The 27,956-nt window shown below is 36.8% G+C and overlaps 1 protein-coding gene across 3 annotated transcripts in view; it reads right to left on the bottom strand.

The window, feature by feature from the left end:
• Positions 1-27,956, bottom strand: part of BBX (BBX high mobility group box domain containing) — a 282,646-nt gene that overhangs the window by 250,042 nt on the left and 4,648 nt on the right. The window contains exon 1 of one of the 3 annotated variants that reach the window (XM_042999123.1): positions 3,601-3,631. The exons of the other annotated variants lie outside the window; for them this stretch is intronic. The gene's annotated coding sequence lies outside the window, so the exon portion shown is untranslated. Of the gene's footprint in view, positions 1-3,600; positions 3,632-27,956 lie in introns of those variants that run through there. 3 annotated transcript variants of the gene reach the window in all.

Below are 27,956 nucleotides of genomic sequence, written 5' to 3'. Positions count from 1 at the left end.
TCTCAAAAAAAAAATAAAAAACATTACAATGCACCTCTCCTGTTTAAACACCAGTCTCTCCTTCCTCATGCTGCCCTCACAGGCAAAAAGCTCATCCACCCAAAATATGTCTTTTAGCACATGCATTAAAAAGCATAGGCCTAGACATCAGCTGTAAATACTTGAGGCAGATTGGACTTAAAACCTAGAGTCCAAATGACCAGAATTCACATCCTGAAGCACAGAAACCATTGAGCGGAAAAGATATTTAACTACCAGGAGTCCTAGGTTCTTCACAGGTAAAACAGAGGATAATAATACCTATCTCCTAATATTCCTATAAAGATTAAATAAAGTGATTTAAAATAAAGTGATTTAAAATACCTATCACATTATCCAGTACATAATACTCAATAAGATAGTAGCAATTACTATTATAAATAGAGAAGGGGCGCCTGGGTGGCTCAGTCGGTTCAGCGTCCGACTTCAGCTCAGGTCACGATCTCGCGGTCCGTGAGTTCGAGCCCCGCGTCGGGCTCTGGGCTGATGGCTCAGAGCCTGGAGCCTGCTTCCGATTCTGTGTCTCCCTCTCTCTCTGCCCCTCCCCCATTCATGCTGTGTCTCTCTCTGTCTCAAAAATAAATAAACGTTAAAAAAAATTTTAAAAAAAAATAGAGAAGAATTTATAAAAATTGTTAATCCATTGGTATAATACAATGAGAATTTTCATCATTCATTTTAATGGGATATCTAAATATCAATTAAGTCAAACTTTTCACTACCGGCCAGTCCTTTCAAACTCAGCAAATTTAGCAGATCCTTACCAACCTAAGGTTACTGTTACTTCAAAACAAAATTTTTGGAATAAAGATTTTTTTCTCCTTATGAAGTCAAATGAAATAGAGAAGTTAAAGGGTGAGTAAAATGAGGTCTTTGCCACCTCAGCAAAAATGACTAAAAAGGCTTTGATCTATAAATCCCTAAATAATTGGAGCTGCAATGTCCTTAGAGATTGCACATCTCCCTGCCTCTTGTCATGGTTGTTCAGACTAGCTGAAATGTCCCTGTTTTCAGACTTGAACAAGGGAAATATGAAGAAACCCAGATGAGAATTCATCATCTCACTTCAAGATAAAGACCCTTTAGCTGGGGGAGGAGAAGCTGGAAAGAGTCCTACTCTCTTTTAATTTTTTCAAGCACTTTTACTGATTTGACTTTTTTTTTTAATACAGTCTTAGTTTTAACAACAATTTAGAGACTAGTCACTCAGTTTTCACACTTTTCCATCTGTAATACTGTAGTCATACCAATTTGTACTAAGTCCTTACTGCCTATATTCTCTATTACTATAGAAGCTGGCCCTGCAGGTACTTATTTGTGTTTACTTTATATTCTTGGAGCTTAATACTATGCCAGCCAGGCAAAAGGAAGGACCCCTGTAAATGTTCACTGAGTGAACATAAAGATTTCTGTGACTGTCCACTAAAAAGTTTACTTCTGAATATAGCAAGAGTTGTTTCAACTGCTTCTCTAACATTGGCAGAGGATCAGATCAAGTCTGATATCTCTCACAAAGGAAAGAAACCCAGCAGTTATTAATTGGGGGCATCCTTCCACATGCCTTGCACTCTACTCAGAAAAGGACAACGTTCTCCAACAGAGGTAACCATGGGCCTTTCAGCCTCCTAACATGAAAACAGATGCAGGTCAGGAAAACTTCTGAAGAATACTGAATAATAATCTGATTTACAATTTGTCAGCATTTATGGGAGATTCTTCCCTTGCGGCTCTAACAGGTCAGAGTCACTAGCTGTTATCCTGGGAAGGACCTTTCCTAATCACTCCAAGCCAGTCCCTATTTCATTGGTAAGAAAACTGAGGCCTGTTGAAATAAAATGTCTGGCACTGAAATGCACACATTTCAGTGGTGCAAAAGCCAGGGCTGGAATCTGGGTTTATCAATTTTCAGGGCTTACACCCTAACACACAGGTGTATTACTGAGGTCTATGATGCTGGAAGGAAAAAAAAAAATCATACATATTAAATTTTATATGGTCTCTTCTCACAGCCTTCTACATTTATGCTAGATGTGAAAGCAAAAGCTGATACGATTTTTCTGAAGAATGCTTTTCCTAACAAAAATGTATTGTACTAAATAAACTTAAATACCATTATTATTCTAAATGTTTCTTTAAATGGGCGAAGGGGGGGGAAGGAAAAAAAAAAAAAGAAACCTCCTTGAAATGCTTTCTTGGAAACTACTTTATAAAACTGATGATCATAAAGAATTTTCACATAAAAATCAACAGTGTTATCACTGGGCTGCATTACTGATTCAAGATGCATCATCAAATAAGAAACTGATATGTGGTTATTTCTGTATTTCCTCTCTCCTTTCCCGATGTGTGTGTATTTAAAATACAGAATATACAAAGGGCCCCAAAGAACTATAAAAATATATTTACAGTATATAAAAATTGAACGCCACTGTAAATTACCTAAACGCTGACATAATAACTTTACTTAACGTTTTTTTGCTTTCACAGTGTTTAGAAGGGATCTTGCGAGCATGACTTAGATAGTGCTACACTCTTAGAAAAGTTGTTCCAGTGAATCTGATTTGATGCTTTCATTTTCTCAGAAGGAGTTCCCATAGCAAAAGGAGGCATTCACCATCATTCTATTGAGCTACAGATGAAGTACTTCAGTGTGCTGTCGACTGGACCTGTAAAATATCGCTCGGCTCCCTTTGCGCCTCATCGATCCTGTGGCTGCTCTAGACGAGTTCCTAATTATTTCCAGCCTCTGATGCTGGAAGAGTCTCCTCACCTGATGCTACTACTGCCCACCCAAGCCTCCTCCAGTGCTCTCTCTGCAGGCCAACTAGCCTTCACAGGTCCTTAAATGTGTACCATTGCCTATTCAGGATTCCCTCCAACCCCTGAGGAAACCACTTGTTTTCCGAACCATTTTTTTTTAATACGTAAGTGAGCAAAACTGTAACATTATATGTTAGGCTTACTAACAGCCAAATGAACACAGACATAAACACGGACACACTGAATATAACTAACAGAGGCAGGAGTGTCTTTTCTACAAAGGAGTATAAATTTATAGCTGCTGAGTCTGTGCAAAGCAGCTGACTCCTTTACATAGGTTGTAGCTTTTATTTTTCAAAATGACTTTCAAAATGACTTTCTTATTTATTTATAAATAAAAATATGTTTCTTGTGTAGAGATGAGAAAAACAGAGTTCCAAGAGGTTAACGGCAGGGCCCAAAGTCACACAGCTAAGAGGTAGCACAGATGTACATTCAAATGGGGTTCGTCTGACACACGATAATACTTTGACATCAGGCTGCCTCTCAGGTAGACATTAAAAGACCAACTTAATTAGGTGTCTAAGAGTGTGGCTAGGCCTAGAACTCAGCTTTAAATCACAAAAAGAAAGAGCCCAGCAGATGAAAAACAAACAAACAAAAAAAACCCAGTTGTTCCAGGAATCAGAAATTAAGAGTCCAGGTGTTAAGATTCCCTGGATGAGTGAGGACACTAGAAAGGAAACTGGCTTTGGACTTAGATGCTGGTGCCTTGTGTATGTTCCTAGCTAAGTTACTCACCCTCTTGGAACCTCAGTTTCAAGATCTGTGAGAGAAGAGAAAGGAAAGGAAAAAAAGAAGTGGGAGAGGTTGGATGAGTTATATCTATCAGCAAGATTTGTTATCATCTTTAACTTAAGTAAGATTATTTGTAAGTACACAGAAGAGCACTTAACATACAAGGGGTAGTAAATACGTGTTATGTTTAACATCATATTTTACTCATTTCCTGAAGGGTAGGACACATGCAAAACAAAAAGAAAACCAAGATTCATGAAAATCTGAGAAAAAAACGATCAGATCTTAAAATTCTGTGTCAGAAGAGCCTGCAGACGCTAAATTCAGTCTTACGTTTCATTCATGTGTTCAGTAACTCCTGAATGCCTCTTGACTTGACAGGTATTGAACCAGGCACTGTCAAGCATGTAAGACACAATCACAACTTCTACAAATAAGACCAAGTTCAATAATCTCATTCACTGAACAGGTTATTTAGTAAATTATCTCCAATACCATTAATTTACTAAAGATGTTTAGAACCATCATAAACTCTTTCAAACTTTTCTTAAAGTTCTGCAGGATAACTATAAATTATGCCATCATCCTAACTATAGCTAAGATTTAAAGGTACAAATCTTAACAGAAAAAATCTGAGAATGTTTGAATTTTATTTCCTGTTGTCAGAACGAATACTCTTCTAGCATTCTCTCATAAAATAAAACAGATTGTTTAGATAATTGTTACTTACATAGCATTTACACATTTTTAAAGCAAGGAAATAAGTAAACTATCCTGAACATTATGATGTTTACCTAAAACACTCATTACCCACAAGTCAGATTAAATGAACCCACAGAGCAGTTACATTAATAGACCATCCCAGAAACTGGTTGGGTAAGAAGCTACTCGGCAAACCAATAGAATTACTTTTCCTTCTGAAAATACAGCAGGAGTTGGGGGGATATAAAGGACCCATACATTACTTTCAGTTTCAATAACTGAAATTTCAATAACTGTACCACATTTATAATGAAATAAAGATAGTTTTCTAAGTATGCTAAATGAAAGGCTGGGCAGGACACCCCATTTTCCAAATATCATGATCAAATCTATCTAATTTATACATTTTAAATTAATAAGACATATTTAACAAAAAAAAATTTCCTCGTATTAATGTTATGATTACTATGGATTCTTATGAAGATAAAATACATTTTTCTGTTACTTAATTCCAGAAGTTCCGATCCTTTTCGTAACCTACATGGTTAAAAAAAAAACAACAACAACAAAACTCCAAGACAGGATACAAGTTTCTTGCACAATTATCTGTCTCATGTGAGAAAAAATGATTTTGTTACGTTTCCTAAAATGATTTGTGACTTAAACTATTTGTTAATGCTTTATTTAATGTGGCATGTAATCTAAGAAATCCGGATTTTATTTAATCAATAAAGTAAGAAAATAACCAGTATTTTACAAAGAACTTTAAAAGTTGTTGTTATTAATACTAACATTTCCTAAAATTATGACAATGGTAAAATTAAAATGTAAACACTAGTAATTTATGGGCAGGAATGGCTAGAGAACCAGTGTTATCTCAGTAAAGTCTGAAGAACTGAAGAATCAAAATATGAATGGTCAGTGGCTCCCAAGTCTTAAATAGAACTGACTTTCAGAGGGTACAGAAAAGGGCGCTGATTCAAACAAACTTATTATTGATTCAGTCTGCTGTGAGCCAGGAATCCAGCAGGAAAGCTCTAGCCAGGTGAGGTGCCATAGTGTGGGAAAACTGGTCACTGCCCAGCAGGACCCAAATAAGAGTAAAAGGTTAAGGATTACCTTGAGGTTTCAGGTGAAATATTCCTACTAGAAATAATTAACACCTTTGAACTACTGTAAATAAGCAGTCTCCTTCTTACAAACCAGCAACACTTTACTGCCCTTTCTCCCAAACCGTGAGGATTGGTAAGACAGCACCATTTCAAAATCTTTTTTGGCCTCCTTTATTTTACAATCACATGTCACTGAGCTGAATGAATGACCCAGTACAACCATGGTTTTAACTACTTAATGCATCATCACTACCTACTGGGTAAGACTTAAACTCAACCAGGGAAGCACCAGACTACAAGTAGGGTAATGGATTTCCTGCTGAATATCTCACCAATTGCCACTCCTTAAATAAGAATGAGAAAGGTAATTATTGCTCCTGTTAAAATAATTCCATGGACCAGAACGAAGACAGTGAATGAATTATTATCCTTCCAAATGTATAGAAGACTAAACGTCTACAGTCCCTAGTCACCCAAGCCACCACCCTGGAGTCAGACAAGCTGCATTCTGAAACCTTCTTCCAACTAAACATAAGGTACTGATCTGCTATCACCATTCTCAAAAAAAAAAAAAAAATTAAAAATTAAAAATAAATAAAGCTTTTATTTCCACTTAGCTGCCACTTAAGATTTATAAAAGGTTCATTTTCCCTTTCATTCTCAACTCAAGTCCTCACAGAGCATGCTTTCTTTATCGCAGGTTGCCAATTTTTGGTACGGTAAAAATCCCATCAAGTTGCACTTACATGATGTGACAATTAACTTTTAATGATGGATAAAAGAGGTGGATGCATAAAGTCATTCTGCATTCTATTACTGCACCTATCTAATAAAGGAAAGCTCCTTTATAAAGGTCAGAAAATTTTCTTCTTTAATCAGAACTCTAAAAGACAGACGAACTTTGAAAATAGATTGCATGGGCCAAGGTATGTGTAATACAGAGCCTTCTGTAGTGCACTGCAGAAGTAAAGAAATGTCTCCACTATCCAGTCTTTTAATTCCATTTCTAGTATGTTTATGATTTAAAAAGTAATGGTTTCCTAAATAACTAGCATTTTATACTCAAGTACTGTATTTATAGATTTCTAGATTTGATGTGATGTCTTAATATCTGAGATCTAAACACATGATTTCCCTGGATAGAAATGCAGGGTCTCTGTGAAAAGCTGGGCAAGTTGTGCTATGCACAACCCTAGGGGGCGCCACTTACATCACAGAGCACAGATGTATGCTCTGGCTTCCTGCCAGAACGCAATAAAGTGTCTTGTTCTAAGTAAATCAATCTATTGTTACAATTTTTCAACATTTGGAACTAGAATATCTCAAGAAAAGGGTACCTTTTTTCCTAACTTTCTAACACAAGCAAAGTAGGCCAGCAGCTTCCAGGACTACCTGGTCCTTATTCTCTGGAAGGTCAGGATTAGAGGATGACCAGTCCCCAAGGGGATCTCCCAGAAGCAGAGCTCTGATAAGACATACCAGGCTTCCTCCCTGCAGAGGAGAGGTTAATTTGTCCCAAAGGAAACTTAAAAATACCAACCTTGAAAATATCATCCAGGGTCCTAACTCACTCATGTTTAGTCCACATACATTTGAGTGGGTTCGGTCAGTTACAAGGTATGTGGTCACTATGTTTCACTACAGCAGTTTCTTAACAAGGCCACCATGAGGCGTTCCAGGACACAAATCAGCTCAATCACTCACAACTACATCTGCTGTGGTTTTACAAACTTCTTTCTCCTAATCAACAGTTATGAGCAGTTTATATTTTCATGGATGGAACAAAAGCTAACAGCCCTAGAATAACTTTAAAAGTCCTTTTCCTTAAGATTAGGATGAGCTGCTGTTAAGGCTGGGATGGTTTTTCCTAAGACCACACTGTAATAAACTTATGGCATTTGATAAACTGGCATGCCATTTAACAATGTGTTATTGTTTTGCAAATTCTTCCTCTGTTTTCAGGACACAGGGAGCTACACCAAAGCCATGTTTCAGTTTATTATCTATTAGCTACCAAAATTATATTATACTACTAAATAAATTAGAAGTCAACTAGTCATATAATAAAATGATTTCGTAGTATGTATAATGCATTACGTATAGCTTTATGCTAACAATAACATTTTAGTTCTTTGATCTTTTTTACCATTTATATAAACAGCAGCACAAAGAAAAGTCACATATTCCTGCTGTGAAAATGGTGCCATCAATTGACAAACAATATTTTCTACATCATTTTGGTGCTAAACAGATTTCTAGAGCAAAACACCAAACGAAGCAGTCTTAGGTTTGGTTCCAGTTCTGCCACTCACATGGCCTGGATCCTTACTCGGTGCCTTACTTCCTTCGAATTTAAAATGATGGATTAGACTACGCTAAGACCATTTACAATATCCCTTTTAGAGCTAAAATTCTATTACTCTCTTTTGGTTTAAGTTTTCTGAATTCCAAAACTTATTTTCTTTTCTATGTGATGGCACAATATTTATTTAAAAAAAAAATCAGGTATTCATCACTTAGAATGCTATTTAATAATACTAATTTTTTAAACTGTAGAGGTTTACCATATGCTTAGAATGACTCAAGAAATAGTTATTAACAAGCAAGTCTGTTTATGGCTATCTGTGTGACAATGTAGGAACACAAATAGAGAAAAGGTACTTTTATCCTGAGCCAGCACCTCAGCATTACAACTCAGTAGGAGTCAAAACAGGTACATGGCACTATAGAGTGGCACAATGCCATGCGGGCAGCACAAGAGGCAGTGTGGCACTGTAAGGGAGTGAGTAGGAGCATGGCCTCCTTAGACAGAAGGAGCTGGAATGGAATGCCAGCTCCACCACTTACCGGAAGAATGACCTTGGGCAAGCTGCCTAGCTTCTGAGACTCAATTCCCTCATCTAAAATGGAGATGATAATTCTTTCCTCACAGGCTGTTTCTAGGTAAAGAAAGACCACTGCATTCCACTGCTTAACAGCTGAGGGTAAGGAGGAATTGCACCTAATTATCCTCATGACTTTTATTTCCATACTCTATTTTAAATGAAAAGTCAAACGAAAGAAAAGAAAGTTCACAGTTATTAACTCCTTCCTTCTTAATATGCCTTCAGTAAACACACACATTCTGGCTTTTTTTCAAATTGCAATTCTTTAACAAACCTCTTCTTCAGCCATCAATACTACACCATGTGCCAAAGCTAGTATAAATATTCAAATACAAATTATAAAAAATTGAAGGGAACCTATACAAATAAATATGCTAAATAAATTGCTTTTGGGTCAGAACTTAAGTCTTTTAAATGTGTACTTATTTTTGAGAGAGAGGAAGAGACAGAGACAGAGAGAAAGCAGGGGAGGGCAGAGAGAGAGGGAGACAGAGGATCCAAAGCAGGCTCTGGACTGAGAGCAGAGTGCCCGATGCAGGACTCGATCTCACAAAATGTGAGATCATGACCTGAGCCGAAGTAGGATGCTTAACTGACTGAGCCACAAAGGTGCCCCAGAACTTAAATCTTTTAAGTAAAAATGATCTGTAACTCTAACACAATCAATATTTTATCATTCAGTATGGTAAAATAATTAGTGGGCCTCTTTACTCTTGGGGAACTTTGAGATAAGATCCTAACAAATAAAACTTTTTTACTATGTAAAATATTAATTGAATAATTGACCTTATAGTAATTTTTGAATAGAAAGATCTTCTCTTTTGTAGTTGGCAGTGGTGCTATATTGAATTCTCTAACTGGCCTGTGAAGCATTCCTTTCCTAGAGTGCCAAATTTAAATGCCTTTTAAAGTTAAAAAGAAAAAACCCTCAGCACCTACCTCCACTTCTTTCAAAACACCAGTTGATTTCAAATTATAATATGAATGTGTTCCAGAAATGGGTGTAGCTCAGATATCTAGATATCAATTCATATTTTCCAATTAATTTTCTTATAATTTCAGAAATAAATCTTGCAGGAAAAAAAAAATGGCCCCAATACATAATCCAAATCTCACTTAAGAATCCTAATATACACTTCAAAGCACATTCTTTGTCAGTGTGTGTTCCCTATGCATTTAATTTTCTATTACAAGCTGTGAAAAAGTTATCGTCAAATGGACAGTTGTTCCATATGATCTGAGAACACTTATTTAAATACAGAGATTTAAGTACACCAGAAATTTAAGGCCCATTTCACTAATTAAACAACCATGCTGTCTATGCCACTGCTCTTCCATTTATTTACAGTTACTTTTCAGGCTGAAAATAAGGAAAAGAGAAAAAAAATAAATCTTAGTTCAAAGAAAATAAATTCTGCTCTACACAGTGGGCAGGTCTCTGGAGGAGTGGCCAGAATACTGGGTTCTGTTCTGAGGGGAGTCAGTGCAAACTGAGTGACCTGGGTAAAACCACTTGACCCAGGCTGCTGCTTCATCTGTAAAATGGGAATAAGGATACCCTACCATCTACCTCACGGCATAGTTAGAAAGAGCAAGTAAGAGGTCAGTGAAATCACAGTGTAAACTCTAGATAGCAGTAACAAGCGCAAGACCTATTTTACAGTTGCTGTGTCTTAACAGTAACAGCCTTGCAATAAAGGAAGATTTGATGGCTTAACGAGGAAAAGGATGAGAGCAAAAAGTTTTTAACTATTTAAGCTTTTATCTGGAGACCATGCTACAGACTCAGGAGTGCTCTCTGAAGGAATTTTTGTCCACCTCTACGAAGCTGGGGCGACTAAACTGTTCTGTCAGGGCGAAGGGGAACTTCCTATGTTTACTGCAAGACATCAGAAATGGGAATTACAGCATAGTCATTTATTAATTGTGTAGATTTAAAAGTGCTTTAAATAAACATGTCCCAAATGAGATTAAACTGTCGAAGGACCAGCGAGTACCTGCCTTGACTGGTGTGGCAGAGCCAAAATAAGGCTGCCCGGCCAGCTTCTTGTCAAGGAGGAAATGTTTGCTCTCCCCACTCAGACAACGCTAAATAAAATGCATGACAGGTTTATTTTATGACCACAAAACTGGAATTTTTACCACCTTTTAAAGAGAAAGTCTAAATAATAAAATTCCAAAAGGAAGAGAAAAAATGCAAACTACTTTGTTTTATTTATTTGCAAATAAATTCAGTACTAATTTTAAAAGCATATATTGGGGTGATCCATGACATATCCCAGCTTTTTTTTTTTATTTTTTTTAACTTTTATCCATTTTTGAGAGACAGAGAGAGACAGAGCATGAGCGGGGAAGGGGCAGAGAGAGGGAGACACAAAATCTGAAACGGGCTCCAGGCTCTGAGCTGTCAGCACGGAACCCGACGCGGGGCTCAAACTCACGGACTGTGAAATCATGACCTGAGCTGAATTCAGACGCTCAACTGACTGAGCCACGCAGGTGCCACGACATATCCCAGCTTTAGTGATGTGGACAGAAGGAATGGGATGATAGCATATAAGAAATAATTCTATTGGGGGTGCCTGGGTAACTCAACCAGTTCTTGATTTTGGTTCAGGCCATGACCTCACTATTCGTGAGATCTAGCCCCAAGTCAAGATCTGTGCTGACAGCACAGAGTCTGCTTGGGATTCCCTTTCCCTCTCTCTCTCTCTCTCTCTCTCTGTCTTCCCCACTCATACTCTCTCCCCCAAAATAAGTAAAAAGAAAAGAAAGAATTCCATCATAAGCTCCGTTTCCTTCCTTGACAGTATGTGAGCAACATGTTAAAAATGATGTTTAAATGAACAACTAAATGTGATCTGGTAGTTGTGGTCACCAGAGCACACCTCTGTGGAGGCAACACTGCCAACGCTTAAAAACACATCTGTTGGGAATGCAAGCTGATGCAGCCACTCTGGAGAACAGTATGGAGGTTCCTCAAAAAACTAAAAATAGAACTATCCTACGACCCAGCAGTTGCACTACTAGGCATTTATCCATGGGATACAGGGGTGCTGTTTCGAAGGGACACATGCACCCCCATGTTTATAGCAGCACTATCAACAATAGCCAAAGTGTGGAAAGAGTCCAAAGGTCCACTGATGGATGAATGGATAAAGAAGATGTGGTATATGTATACAATGGAGTATTACTCGGCAATCAAAAAAGAATGACATCTTGCCATTTGCAACAACGTGGATGGAACTGGAGGGTATTATGCTAAGTGAAATTAGTCAGAGAAAGACAAATATCATATGACTTCACTCATATGAGGACTTTAAGAGACAAAACAGATGAACATAAGGGAAGGGAAACAAAAAGACATAAAAACAGGGAGGGGGACAAAACAGAAGAGACTCATACATATGGAGAACAAACTGAGGGTTACTGGAGGGGTTGTGGGAGGGGGTATAGACTAAGTGGGTAAGGGGCATTAAGGAATCTACTCCTGAAATCATTGTTCCACTATATGCTAATTTGGATGTAAATTTTAAAAAATAAAAAATAAAATTAAAAAAAAACAAACACATCTGTGTATGAGGCAAACCCAGAATCGCTGACTTTGCTTCAATGAGGGCAGGATTCATTTACAGGCCTCTGATCTTGATGATGACCCATGCTTGAAGGCTCAGAGTCTCCCATATCCAGCACACAGATAGTATAAAACAGAGCAATTCAATAAAAATTAATCACTTACCAGCTATGTCCTAGATGCCATGGACACAGACAGGAGTAAAATCCAGATTTTAATGCTTACAAAGGTCATAGTTTTTGCTATCACATCTGAGGCCATCGAAGCCATTCCTCAGAGTTGTTCTTATGAACACTGTGTCCTCCTCAGGGGCTGTGCCCCTTCTGCCTACCTATATGTAGTCCATCTCCATATTCTTCCCTGCTGAAGGGACCTCCTGGATCTTAACCTTTTCATGCCGGTGGATCTATAGCCTCTGCCAGATCCCTCATGCTGAGCTGCATGCTTGTCCACACCCGTACTTGGTCAACTAGTATTTATTTAATCCCTACTATGTAGCAAGCACTTTTATAGGTATGGGAGATAATGCTATGTGCAGAAATGGTCTCTATTTTTGCCAGATCCCTCATGCTTGAGCTAGACTGTCACCCCTACTAACCAGCCTAATTCTGCCTATTCGTTCAAGAGTATTTACTGAGCTCTACCATGTTCTAGGGGCTGAGGAAACAGACGTGAGCGAATCAAGAAGACCATGATCTCTTGGGGCGCCTGGGTGGCTTGGTCGGTTAAGCGTCCGGCTTCGGCTCAGGTCATGGTCTCACAGTTCGTGGGTTCGAGCCCCGCGTCGGGCTCTGTGCTGACAGCTCAGAGTCTAGAGCCTGCTTCTGATTCTGTGTCTCCCTCTCTCTCTGCCCCTCCCCTGTTCATGCTCTGTCTCTCTCTGTCTCAAAAGTAAATAAACGTTAAAAAAAAAAAAAAAAGAAGACCATGATCTCACAGTAACCTAAATTTGAGGTGATACTGCCAAGTTTAACCAATAGTCTCCAAAGTGGGGTTCCTGAACTCCAAGATGAGCAAGAAAAAGTCCACTAGAGTAGATAATACTAGCATTTTTATGTTCATGGTTTTTTTTATTTCTAAGCTATCTATATTTTTTAAAACACAATATATGAATAACCCAGTAAATATAATTTATAAATAAATGTACACACAGCAAGGATACGTGCTCAAATTCTTTTGCAGAGGGAAATAGCATTTTTAAAAGCCCATGGGCCACTAGTGGGCTTGACTGATGATGACACATTTGGAGTGAACTATCTGGCTAAGGTGGGATTAGCCTGGGTTGTCCACTAGATTAATCTTCTCTCTAATAGACCCAAATAAGCATTTTGCAAGGCTGTCTAAACATTAAGCTATACAACCAAAGTTCAGGTCCATCCCAACTTCTCCTCCCTAATCAACTCCTACTGCCTACACTCTCCCATCCCTATGTGCCATACATAGGACAGCATCCTTACTAGCCATTCACATTTGGGACATGTGTATCATTACTATGCTAGAAACATCCTGAGACCAAAGCCATTAACCTTTTATCCTGCAAACCCCAGAATTCCTATGTATTGGGGGTAACTCAATAAATACCTGTTGCAAAAAATAATGACAATTCAAATATGGAACCCAGAATTACCAAACAGATATGACAGAGAACAATTCTTTGATTGCTTTTCTTCATAAAATGATTAGTACTGTACTCCTTTCTGCACCCCCATGTGTACTTTACAGATCATTAATTACTTACATAGGGACCTTGGAATAGTAAAACTTGCTCAATCTGTAAAATCAGTAGCCACTGCTAATTGAAGATCAATTAGAAACACACATGAAGCGTTCTGAGATTATAGTTTCTCAATAAAAATATATAGTTTTGAAAAACTGATTAAGTCAAAACTTCAAGGAAAACATCTTTAATGAAGTTCCAATTATCCAAATTCTTAAGACCTACATATTAGACTTTAAGGTCATCTAGCTGTATTTGAAATATATGTCAGGAATGACATATACAGTTACATTAAAAACAATTAAAGTAAAGGACATTCACTTCCTAACAACTGACTCATGATCATAATTCCTTATGCAGTAAACTCATCACTGTATGTGAGATCGGGTCCTCACACATATAACTCTGTCCTCACCTGTGATCCCATTCCTTAAACCCTTTCAAGCTATAAGAAATTTTGTATGAATTTGCCTTATTCATGTAGAGACTATATGTGAAAAATTATTAAAATAAAACAAAACTCTGGACTGACAACAAATCTGAGCATGTTCTCTGGGACTACAGCTGACCCTTAAACATAAGTTTGAATTGCACAGGTCCACTTATGCACAGATTTTTTACAGTACAGTACTGTAAATGTATTTTTTATTTTCTTAACTTTTTTTTCTCTACTTTATTCTAAGAATACAGTACATAATACATATACAAAATGTGCTAATTGTTATCAGTGAGGCTTCTGGTCAACAGTAACCTATTAGGTTAAGTTTTGGGACAGTCACAAGTTATACTCAGATTTTTGTCTGCACAGGCATCAGCACCACTAACCCCCGTGTTATTCAAGGGCCAGCTAAAATATGGCACCAAATGAGACGAGAACGCATATCCATACACAAAACTTACAAAGAAGCTCATTATTACCACGAGGACTGATAAATAATGAGATCTAAATAGTTGTACTTCCGTGATGCCAAACAGAAAGAGAATAGAAGAAAGGACTCACAAGTTACTATTCTGTGTATCTCTGTTCCTCTTTGCTGCTTTAATGTAAACATCAGGGTCATTATCAATGTTGTGAGCCTATGAAGAAATATTTTCCCAGATGAGCTTCTTCTTTATGAATGTCTTTTGTTTGGTATTAAAGCACCCAAGGTTGGCAACTGGAACACTGAGCAGAATATTTCAGAAACAGTTTTAATCTAAACTGGGCTGATATTGTGAAATGACCAGTCAAAAGAATTCCACAAATAAAAATAGGTGAAAATGCATATAATTCTGAGGTGAAATAAACACAAAAATGATGATTAAGAAGTGATACTGAAAGTCTGACCAAGTCAAAGAGGACTCCAAAGACCAGATCTAGATCACCACGCATAAAGCAGATCAAAAAAAGCCAAACTTATGGGTACCCTCCAGGCCATGGCTTACTAAACTACGAGAGAAACTGCAGTTACAAACACAGGTTGAAAACACACTAGGGGCACATAGGTAGCTCAGTTGGTTGAGCTTCGACTCTTGATTTCAGCTTAGGTCATGATCTCACAGTTTGTGGGATTGAGTCCTGTGTCAGGCTCTGGGCTGACAGTGCGGAACCTGCTTAAGATTCTCTCTCCCTCTCTCTCTGCCCCTCTACTATGCTCATCTCTCTTTCAAAATAAATAAACTTAAAAAAAAAAAAGAAAACATACTGGAAAATCTGGGCATCACTTTTAATCTATAATCTCTCATGAATAGAAAAGCACTTTTTTCTCTCTCTAGAAAAATCTCATTTTGTGTTTAATATGTGGGCTACAGATCTTATTAATACACTCCTAACTAGTAAAACAAGTCTCAGGTATTGCAGTTTATACTATTTTTATTGGCATGTGTTTGGACTCCTAGTTTGGATGTCTAGTTCAAACTTACTCCAGGTAAGGTGCTTTTAACATAATTTGGAATCCTCAACCATTTCCTTTCACTTCAAAAGTGTTGTCATCACAGATTGTGACATTAATAGCAATAAATAAAAAAAGGAAAAATAACTTGGGACGCCTGAGTGGCTCAGCTGGTTGAGCGTCTGACTTTAGCTCAGGTCATGATGTTACAGTTCGTGAGTTCGAGCCCCGCATCGGGCTCTGGTGCTGACAGCTCAGAGCCTGGAGCCTGTTTCGGGTTCCGTGTCCCCCTTTCTCTCTGCCCACCCCTGCTTGTGCTCTGTCTCTCTCTGTCTTTCAAAAATGAATAAACATTAAGAAAAAAACATTTTTTAAGAAAAATAATTTAAAAGGAAGTCCAAAATACTTGAGACTGAAACTTAACTTTCTAATATAAATTGAAAGCCTTAACAAAAAACAAAGTAGTTGGCCTTTTAAAAACAGACCAAAAGACAAAATGATGCACTAATATTTAAATAAAAGCCAAATGAAGGTTAGAGGCCTAATTTTTTTAAATCCACTCTAGTGCTTGGACCAAATTAGTTTTACAACCTCAATGACAATTAGGACAAACACTGTAACAGGCAAGAAACTCCCCCCATATTTCAATGCTCAGCTCCTATGTTGGAATTAGCTAGTTTTTCAGGGGATTTGGTCCCATACTATTTTATGCAGTATCTGTTAAAACAATTAACACAGAATAACTTGTATGATAGATATTTACATCTACTGGAATTTTCCAGCCATTAGACTTCATGTGCTTTAAGGACAGGGCTATTCCATATTCATCTTTATATTCTCAAAATCGAAGTCAGCATCAACACACCACAGGCACTCGATCCATAAACAGCTAATTAAACCGATAGTTGTTTTGCTACCTGAATCTCACCAATACTTGATCAAATTTCTTAATGTGCAAACTGTTTTTTTGAACATGACCTAAGAAAACAAGTAGAAAGAAGGGTGTCAAGTGCCAGAAAACCCACCTACTTGAAAGAGAACAGTATAGAAGTAGTTTATGTGGGGGAGGGGAATGAAACACAAGAAATGGAAGTCCACCACCTTTGAAAAAGTATCATGTGGCTAAAACAATTAAAGGGCACATCCTTAGTAAGATTATCATTGACAAAAATTACCCTGCCAAAATAGGTAAGTATCCTCTTTACATGTTTCACAGATCAGGCAAAAAGACAAGTCAGTAAAAAAACAACAAGAATGACAAATTTTTTATCTTCTATATCTGTATATCTCTGATTTTGCTGAATTTGCAAAGATAGAATTTACTAATTTCAGATGAATAGGGCTCGGGGTACAAAAAAAAAAGTAACAAGTTACTTTGTATTTTCTAAATGATTTGCTTCTTGTATACAAATGTGTAATTTATCAGATCTCTTCTTAGTCACAGGAGAAACAAGTTTCTTCGGTAAAAATAAATCAAAGCACCCATAAGCCACTTCAAAAAGGACAACTTTTGGGGCACCTGGGTGGCTCAAGTCAGTTAAGCGTTGGTCATGGCTCAGGTCATGGTATCGCAGATCGTGAGTTCAAGCCCCGCTGTCAGGCTCTATAAGGACAACTCAGAGACTGGGGCCTGTTTTGAATTCTGTGTCTCCGCCACTCTGCCCTCCCCCATTCACGCTCTGTCTCTCCCAAAAATAAACATTAAAAAAAAAATTAAAAACAGGATAACTTTTGACTAACTCTATATCTAATTCATGTTTGATCATCAGATACTCTGAAATGATAAAGTCCATGAATGTGCTTAATTTTTCTACTCATATTGAACTTATTTTCAAAACAAATGACATAAACTATTTTGTAACACCATCCGTGTTATATTCGTAAATGTACAGTAAAACCTTGGATTGAGAGTAACTTGTTTTGTGAGTATTTGAGACAAGCAAACATTTCTAATAAATTTTAACTAGATAAATGAACAATGTCTTGCAATATGAGTAGTATGTTATGCTGTACGTCACATGATCACAACTGAGCCAATGGTTCCTTTCTCTCTCTCTCTCTCTCTCTCTCTCTCTCTCTCTCTTTCTCTCTGGGATTGTGGGTGATCATCTCTCATGCTTGGATGCTCGGTCTCAGGCTGTGGTGTTTGGCAGAAATAAGTGATTTTTCAGAACGTTGAAAGGTGCCCACAACTGGCACTCATGTATTTTTTGTCACTTCAAAGCACCTATGGACAGTCCTTTGCTTTTCCATACAAGAGTAAGCTTAGGAATGCTCTGCTTCATTTTAGGTCAGGCTGCCTGCAGATAGAGACCCTTTCCTCTGCTGCCTTATTGTCAGTTACATTATATACAGTATATGACAAGAGTTTATTAATACTGTACTGTAGTCAACATCCATGCAGGTGTATTCACTGGTCCCCTTAAGAAAAAGATCCATTGAGCCAATAGATAGTAATGATTCCATTAGTGACAGTGAAAGTCATCCTGTCCAATAACCTTCCTCTCAGGGCACTTGGGTGGCTTACCAGGTTAAGCAACCAACTTTGGTCCAGGTCATGATCTCGTGGTTTTTGAGTTTGAGCCTCAAGTCGGGCTCTGTGCTGACAGCTCAGAGTCGGGAGCCTGCTTCAGATTCTACGTCTCCCTCTGCCCCTCTTGGCTCTCTCTCTCAAAGAATAAACAAACATTAAAAAAAAAACCCTCCTCTCTCATCTCCGTCACACCAGCCATGAAGGTTTTCAAAGGTAAGTGTAGGTTAATTTATTTTTCTTTATATTTTCTTTATTATTTTGTATTCTATTACAGTATTGTAATCATTTTTATATAAATATTTTTGGGTTGTAGAAAGAATCATCTGAGTTTCCATTATTTCTGAGGGGGAAGTTCACTTTGATATACAAGTGCTTTGGATTACAAGCATGTTTCCGGAATGAATTATGTTTGCAAACCAAGTTTTACTGTATTAAAAAGTTCCAGAGTCTCACACCAGTCAGAATGGCTAGTATCAAAAACACATGAAATAACAAGTGCTGGTGTGGACGTGGAGAGATGTGAACCCTCCTGCACTGTTGACTCGACAGGAATGCAAACTGGTGCAGCCACTCTGCAAAACAGTATGGGGGTTCCTCAAAAAATTGAAAATAGAACTACCATATGATCCAATAATTCCACTATTGGGTATTTACCTAAAGAAAACACTAATTCAAAAAGATATATGCACCCCTATGTTTACTGCAGCATTATTTACACTAGCCAAGATATGAAAGCAACCCGAGTGTCCATCAATAGATGAATGGATAAAGACGTCACACACATCACCACTACCACCGCTACAGAATATTACTCAGCCACGAAAAAGAATGAGATCTTGCCATTTGAAACAATATGTATGTACCTACAAGGTATTGTGCTAAGTTAAATATATCAAAGAGAAATACTGTATGATTTTACTTCTATGTGGAATCTAAAAAACCAAACCAAACAAAACAAATGAACCAACCAAAACCACTCTTAAATACAGAGAATAACCTGGTGGTTGCCAGATGAAGGGGAATGGGAAAATGGGCAAAACAGGTAAAGGCAATTAACAGGTATAAACTTCCAGTTATAAAATATATAAGCCACCAAGATGAAAAGTACAGCATAGGAAAAGTACAGCATAGGAAATATAGTCAATCATACTGTAATAACATCGTATAGTGACATATGACTACTATACTTATCATGAGCACTAAGTAATGCATAGAACTGTCAAGTCAATAACAAAAAAAGTATGTAAGGTACCTATATCTATACAGATAAATATATATATTTGCTTAAAGTAAAATAAATAAGTACCAGAGTAAAAACATCATAGAACATTCAGCTTGGAAAACTCACCTTTTCATGAAAGAATAAATGATTTCTACTGATGTACCAGAGGAATTAATAAACAGTAAAATCAGTAACTTGTTATTAGACACTTCTATAATAGATAGATCAACCAGAAAGAAAGTTCACTAAATGTCAATTTATAAACACAGTTTGGGGCTGGTTTAGTCTTTGACTGTGATCTCACTGAGGAGAACTGACAGTAGGCCCCAGTTCAGAAACTTTCTCATCTATCTCCCTTAAGAATGATAAAGTAGTGGGGATAAACGGGGTGGCTCAGTTGGTGAAGTGTCCCACTCTTGATGTCTGCCCAGGTCATAACCTCACAGTTCATGAGTTCCAGCCCCAAGGCAGGCTCCTGGCTGACAAACAAAACTTTAAAAAACATTAAAAAAAAAAAAAAAAAAAAGTAGTGTTCCAACCCGATGACTTCAAAATGAAGATTTTACTTTTGGGGAAAAAGAAAAATTGGGAGGAATTCTTGGCTAAAATTGCCCCAAACCTTTCAGTTCTAACCTCTTGGAATGTGGCCCTAAAGGAGGCAAATACAGAAAAAGCCCAGGAGACTACAGCCCTCCTAATCCTGACAGTGTCTTGCTACCTGTGTGACCTCAGACAAGTTACTTAACCTGACCCTTAGTTTCTTTGCCACTAAAATAGGATTACCTCTCATCAGAAAACTGTTGTGAAAAAGAAAGTAGTAAAAATAAAACTTGTGCTTCATAAGAACACCCTCAGGCCAGATTATCTTTCTCAATTCCTCCCAAAGTAAAATAGTATGTAGGAAACTCTGCTAATAATCTGCTTTTAACTTTCCCTTAAATATAAATGAAGCTATATAGTCATCCTACCACCCTAAAACACAAAAATGATTGGATAAGGAGTTTACTTCAATTTATTTCATAATAATAACAGGTGACTTTGACTCACATAATCCCCTCCTAATTGACATTTCTATGTAGGGAACTGTGTAAGTCTCAAATTCATATGTTAACAACTTTATTACATGAGTAGTGATAATTACTAAAGTAACTCAAAACTACAAAAAAAAAATCTTTAAAATCAAATGGTAAAAAGAAAAAAGTTCAATTCCATACTCTCATTCTCAAATATTTGTAGGTAGGATCACAGATTGCACATGAGTGAATACAATAAAAGGCTGAAAGAAAAAGAAAAGACAGAAAAATAGACATCAGGGAGGACAGAAAGGAGAGAAGAGTCCATGGCCACCTATCTCAAAAGCTAAGCAGGATTGGTCCTAGTTAGTACTTGGATGAGAGAAAAGAGAAGGAGGGAGAAGAAAGAAGGGAAAAAAAAGGCAGGAACAAGAAGGGAGAGGGGATCAGAAAGAAAAAATATATAACTTCAGTAACTCAAAAGATAATCAAAATTTGACAGCTGGATGTAGAGAATTAATTTCTTATTTTGTTCCATGCTCTACCACATTCCCTTTGCAGTCAATGAGAACTCAACACTTGGGTGAGTTTTAGGAGGTGCACCAGAAGCTGAAAAACAACTCAGCATTTTTTTAAGATTAAAAGAATCAGCATTGCTAATAAGACTCCCTCTGAATTACTCAACCTGTGGTTTTCCTACCCCAAAGGATATAGTTGTATCAAAAAATAATTAAAGAAAAACCTTCTTTGGCCATTAACCATTTCAGTCCATAATAAATGAAGACTGATTGAAGTTTTATCATGATCCAGCTATTAACTTTATTCCCAGAGTGTCCTGTGTACTCTTCCTCACATCACACTTTACGTTTTTCTATAGTAGTTTTATAGGAAATTAAAAATAGGTGCCTGGCTGGCTCTATCAGTAGACCACCTGACTTGATCTTGGGGCTGTGAGTTCGAGCCCCACATTGGGCACAGAGATTACTTAAAAAAAAAAAAAAGTACAAAGGAAAAATCTTACTTAGCATTTCACGGTTAATTATTGAAAATAAAGGTATCTAGAACCAATATGAAACAATATAATTCAAAGGCCTTCTCACCTTAGACTAAATTTGCATAAAACACTTTCTTTTTTACTTTTCTGATAGAAGAAATGTGCAAGTGGCAATATAATAAAGGAAATATAACCCTTCATAAAACCTCTCATAACAGTAAACCATAATGAAAGTAGCCTAAATTTTGTTCACCATTATATGAGAAACGTCCAACAAAGTAAAAGTTTCAAGTACAGATTTCAGTGTGTGTGTTTAATAAACTAACAACTACAACAAATACAAAAGAGGAATCACAATGTCAAAATGGACAGGTGAAGTTCAACTAACGGGTGGGGTGGAGTGGGGTGGGTGTGTGTGTGTGTTTAATCTTTCCTTACCTAGGAGCCCTTCACTTTACTCAACTTAGGAGGTACAAACGTCAACTACCATTTTGCTTAGCTGACTTTATAACCTCTGATGCCTTCCACCCTCATGACTGAAGCCACAGGGTTTCAAAAGACTGTTTGACTAAGTTAATATATAATGTTTGGATGTCTTGTTAGGCTATCTTACATGATTCACCAGCTTACAATGAACTCAACATGTTCAGATGACCAGTGATCAAAATCAGCAAAAGGATATTCACGGAGTTAAATGGGTAGAAATACCAGACAATTTCACTCTGTGAACTAAGAAAGTTAATACAATAGGATCACAGTCCCTTATCTGAAACCCTTAGGTCCAGGTATGCTTCAGATTTTTGTGAGTCTTAAAGGTCAGATGGAGAGGACAGCATATATTACGTAACACTCCTAGCTAGATCTATGATAGCACCTCATAGCCAAATACATTACTATTTCTACAGCAGAATATGCGAACATCCTTTCTAAGTAGGCTTTACAACTACTTCAAACAAGGCCATGACGGTTTGGGTCAGGTTCTACCACCAAATGAGTTTTGAAACCAAACTTTTGGAGGAAAAAAAAAATTAGTTTTTCAGAGATTTTTTCAGATAAAGGACTGTGAATGTATATCCAATATCATTACACATCAAAGTATAAAGACATTTGCAAAATATATAGTTTATTAATGTATTAGAGATAAAAAAAAAGTAAGCTACATTAAAATATAGCAAAGTAAAAAGATGTTCCTGGCAAATGTAACCTTAAAAATTAGGAAATACAAAGTTCTTTAACTTTAATTTATTCAAATAAATTAAATGAATGTCTATGTTAGAGGCAATGAGTACTTGAGTATGATAGGAAAGTCTGAGAACCCTGATACTCATAGTCTTTTGTACTTCCTTTGCATTTAGCCACATGTTGCATTTTTCCTAGCTTTTGGTTTTCACATTGTTTGAGATTTCAGGGATTTTGTGTATTTCCCATTCATCTTCTCCTTAGCTTGCCCCTCTTTTTTATTTAAGTGCCTATTCTGTGCAATGTAATTTGTTACGCACTCCAGATGTAATGCTTCTCAATCTTCATGCCTTGACACAAGGGTAAGTTTTAACTGGTTGTGAGGAATGCTCAAGTAATTAGTTATGAACAAAGTACCACAGTTTATAAAGAAATTGACATGTTTGCATATGGGTGTATTCAAAGTTTTCATTATAATGTATCACTCTCACTTATATTCTGATATATTTTCTTGATAAGGAATGAAGTGACTTTCTCACACTGAGAACTACCACATAATTTATCTAAGTCTATAACCAGGGAAATTAGAACACCCTATGTTAAACATCAGTCACATGTGTCTTAGCAGAAGAAAATTTGAGAACTGATGCTCTAAGACATTCCAAGATGGGCTAAAGTCACCAGAGAGAATGCCCAGTGCTGTTGACTAACCACTTTGAAATATGAAAAGAGCTACCCTCCTGTCCTGTGCTGTCTTTTTAAAGAGGTAGGGAAATCATTCCCCAAATTAGAAGGGGCACCATACTTAACTATGGCATGCCTCAGTTATTCGTCACTTTTACCCTTTTATCTTTTATCCCTGTTATTCTTACTATTTCCTTCTTCAGTAATAAAGTGCTTATCTAACACCTCAAATCCAGTTAAAAATGCACCAGTGTTTCTTGACACCAGGGTTGAGAATTACAGTTGGCCCTTGAACACTAAGTCAGTCCACTTATACATGGATATTTACAGTACAGTACTATAAATGAATTTTCTCTTCCTTATGCTTTTCCTAATAACATTTGCTCTTCTCTAGCTTACTTTATTGTAATATAGCATATAATACATATAACATACAAATTATGTGTTAATCGACTGTTTATGTGATCATGTTATCAGTAAGGCTTCTGGTCAACAATAGGTTATTAGTAGTTAAGTTCTTGGGGAACCAAAAGTTCTGTGCAGATTTTTGACTGCACAGGAGTGGGGTGTGATTAGCACCCCAACCTCAGTGTTGTTCAATGGTCAATTGTACTTTATAGAAAACAAAAATTAAAAGGCACAGGCTTGGTCAGTTGGTAGAGCATGCAACTCTTGATCTTGAGGCCATGAGTTCGAGCCCCACGATGGGAATAGAGTTTACTTTAAAAAAAAAAAAAAAAGAAAGAAAGAAAGAAAAGGATGTTAAAAAAAACTAAAAGGCACAGCTTCAGGAAACTTCAAACTTAGTGGAAGTTGGGATGAGGTGAGATACAACTATAAAAACATACATATTGAGTGTTGTCTGTGAATAAGGGTCATAGCAGACATTACTGTCTACAGTAATTCTCATTCTGTTACATGGTAAATATTAATACGCCCTTTTGCACATAATAATGGAAGCTTATTTTGTAGTGACATGCTTAACTTCCCTCAGTCAGTACGCAAGAGGGGCAACAGTAGTGGAATTCAGGGATCTTTGGCTTCAAAGCCTCTGTTCCTTGTACTACACCTGCTACTCTAGGAATATCAACAGAGGGTGACAAGGGCTCTCTCAATATTGCAAACGTGCTGACTGAAATACAGTCACAGACTGAAGTTGGAAGAGAACTCATCAAAGAACGTTAACCCCACATTCAGTGCATGACTCCTTCCTATTCACTCTTTAGCCACCTGTCCCCTACACCAGAGTTCTCAAAGTGTGTTAGAGTGCCTTATACTTGCTTCAGAATCACTGAAGCACTAGTTAAAATGCAGATTCCTGGGCCCCATCTCTCACACTTATCTAGATATGGGACCTCCATTTTTTTTTAAGATTTTATTTTTAAGTAATCTTTACACCCGGGGCACCTGGGTGGCTCAGTCCGTTAAAGCATCCGACTTCGGCTAAGGTCATGATCCCACAGCTCGTGGGTATGAGCCCTGCAATGGGTTCTGTGCTGACAGCTCAGAGCCTGGAGCCTGCTTCAGATTCTGTGTCTCCCTCTCTCTCTGCCCCTCCCCTGCTCACACTCTGTGGTTTTCTCTTGCGCGCGCGCTCTCTCTCTAAGGTGAATAAATGTTAAAAATAATGATAATAATAATAATAAGTAATCTTTACACCCAGTGTGGGGCACGAACCTACAACGCCAAGATAAAGAGTTGCCCACTCACCAACTGAGCCAGCCAGGCACTCCTGGGGACCTTCATTTTTAACAAGTCCTCCAGGTTTGTGTTTTTCAAAATGTAAATCTTAAGATTAATTTAGTAAATAACATCATGATTTTTTTAAATAAAATAGTTTGGAACACATCAGATTTATAAAGATTAGATAGGAATAAAAAATATCAGAGTGCACTGCCCTTAATACTGTTCAAGGAAACTTTCGTTACAGTTTTTATACATGGATTAGGATATAAAAGGTATTTCTTACCATACATCTCAGTGAAAAACATTTAATACAACTGCTTTAAACAATTTTACCCTCATTCTTATTTCTCCTTTGAAATAAGTTATCGATGGTTTTTTTAGTTATTCCCTTTACCAGAAACCCAACATTCTGTGTCCATTTTATGATCTCAGTTACTCCATTCTAGAAACTTCTGTTTTATTCCCTAATCTTCACCTAAGGGCCATATTTAACTATTGGTTTAATTATTTAATCAATATTTTACAGTATCATTTTATTTTTCTAAGACTTGAGAAAATCCAACTCATTCTTTTTACTTTGTATTCTATACAACCTTCTCAGAACCTGAAGTTATTTCATTATCTAGATCCTTGAAGTGACTCACATATTTTAACTTATTAAGTTTATATTTTGGTAGGTGTGTCAATGCTTCATGGTCTAAAATCAATCCTTTACGTCTTTCACTCCTTTTGTCTTTCATCTTTGTATTTATAACTTTTAGGTAGAATTTGTTATTGGTTTGCCTTCTTTTGTATTTCCATTGTGTAACTGATACTTATTCCAGTTCTCTCATCTCATCTTTTCCTTTGAAAGAAAAAAAAATGTAAACTATCCCCATTAATACATGAGGATTTTCTGCATATATCCTTACAGTTTTAACATGATGTCATGGCATTTCAAGAAACTGTAATTACCTTCTAAAGGATAATATGAACACATATGAATGTTGAGTGAAGCTGTACTCAAAAAGTGCTTTCCTCAGGTGTAACTTAATATATAGAAATCCCTACAATTCGATACAGTATGTGATGACTGCCCCTGAGGTAGTACAAACCCACTGACTGAATTACGGTCACAGAATCTTCTAGCCGGAAGATTCATTCAATCTTTAGCTTCAATCCTTAGTACCTTCAGAGCAGTGCTTCTCAAAGTATAGCCTGAGGACCACCAGTATCCAGTATACCTGGGGCACGTGATAAAAACCAAACAATAAAATTACAATGTTTTTATAATTTGGGTTTGTTTTCATTTCTCAGTGAGAGGAAGAAAGTTGATGAAAAATATAAAAAAGCTATCACTTGGACCTATTTTAAAAGATGCCCTCTGGTAAAATGTTAAAAAATGAGGTGGACTTCACACTGCAAGTTCAGGAAAAGTGTCTCTTTCTTAAGTTAAGCACTGCTTAAGATTAAGTCTTGGGGCGCCTGGGTGGCTCAGTAAGGTAGAGCATCCAACTTCAGCTCAGGTCATGATCTCGTCGTTTGTGAGTTGGGAGCCCAACACGTTGGGCTCTGTGTTGACAGCTCAGAGCCTGGAGCCTGCTCTGGATTCTGTGTCTCCCTCTCTCTGCCCCTCCCCTGCTCACACTCTGCCCCCCTCTCTCTCTCTCTCTCAAAAATAAATAAGCATTTAAAAAAAAAAGAGATTAAATCTTAAAATACAGGTGTGCCATACTGGTCATGATGCAATATGCCAAAATTAATTGCCTAAATTTAGTAACTTAAAACATTTAAATATCACAATTTTAAACATTTCTGCACTTTTTAAGACATTAATAATATCAAGGATTTCCTTTCGTACAAGTATGTCGATAACAAGGCTATTTTCAAAGAGTTTTTTTAGTAGGGTTAAACTATGAAGTCTTTATTACTTCCATTAAAGATTTCTAATATAAAAGTAGTTGATACTCATGTTAAGATCCAGTTAAAAGTATGGCCCTTGTTTTACCCATGCTCTATAAAATCTAGGAAAATGTAAACTTTTAGCATGTTGGCTGATGATTAATTAGAAATTATGTTTGTAATTTTACTGAAAAGTATGACTTTATACTTTAGTTGCTGAGTTAGATTTTCATGAATTGTGCCACATTGTTTTGAGACTATTCCTTCTTTTTTAATTACATACAAAAAGCCTTATCAATTACATAGTTACAGCATAAGCAAACCATAATTACCTGTTCATATTAGCTTTCACTCAAAGCTGTGTTTTAATTCCAATGTCTAAACAAATCTCTGTTTCAATGGATTAAGCATAAAGATCAGATCTGTAGGTCAAAGGTATACACTTTCCAAGTTGTATAGCACAGCTATATGTGTAAGGCAAAACCATCTCACAAACTCCTAAACCCAGAACTTTATTTTTTAATTTAGACGCAAAGATCAGATGAATTAAAAAAAAGGAAGGTGTCAAAATTGCAAGTTTTTGTTAATATCGAAGTCTCTAGTGGACTTAACCCACCAGGGTACCTTTAAAGGACGTAGCACTAAGAAACAACATATATGAACCCCTTTTTCAATAGCTAGCATTAAATGTGAAATGCAAATTAAGACTTCAGTTTCAAAACTTAATATAGATAAGTGGAATAATAAAATGAGAAGTTTGAAAACTCTTGGCAATAAAATAGCAAAACCTCTATCTAAATTCTTATTTTGATAATTAAGCTTCAAATCAAATAAATATGTTTTAGATGCAAATATCTGGTAATTCATTGTCAGGGTGACTTCTTTGAGATCACTATTACAAGTTTTACACTACAAAAACTACTCTGACTTCAAAGACCAGGCCAGTTCTTGAAAATATTGTTTTAATGAAGCAGTTGTTTGATATCTCAAAGAAATTCAAGAGCTCATCAGATCGCTTTTATTCTGGAAATTACTGATTCCCATTTTAAATTTTGAATTGGTCAAACATATTTCCATGGGGAAAAAAACTGACATTAAAAGTTTGCTCCAGTGAACAAAATAATGTGCCTCACATGTATAAATGTGGTGTTCTTTAGTAAATCAGGAATGCATTTTGAATACTCTTGCCATATGTTCAAAAATGAAAAACTTCTCTTGCAAACAAGCTTAAAAAAAAAAAATCAAAGACACTGAAATCCACATATTTTGGTGTGCACTAAATTCATCTTACAGAACCATCTCATTC

Source organism: Panthera tigris, chromosome C2 (assembly GCF_018350195.1).
Source record: "Panthera tigris isolate Pti1 chromosome C2, P.tigris_Pti1_mat1.1, whole genome shotgun sequence".
Taxonomy (NCBI): domain Eukaryota; kingdom Metazoa; phylum Chordata; class Mammalia; order Carnivora; family Felidae; genus Panthera; species Panthera tigris.
This window is presented reverse-complemented; position numbering and strand designations above follow the sequence as displayed.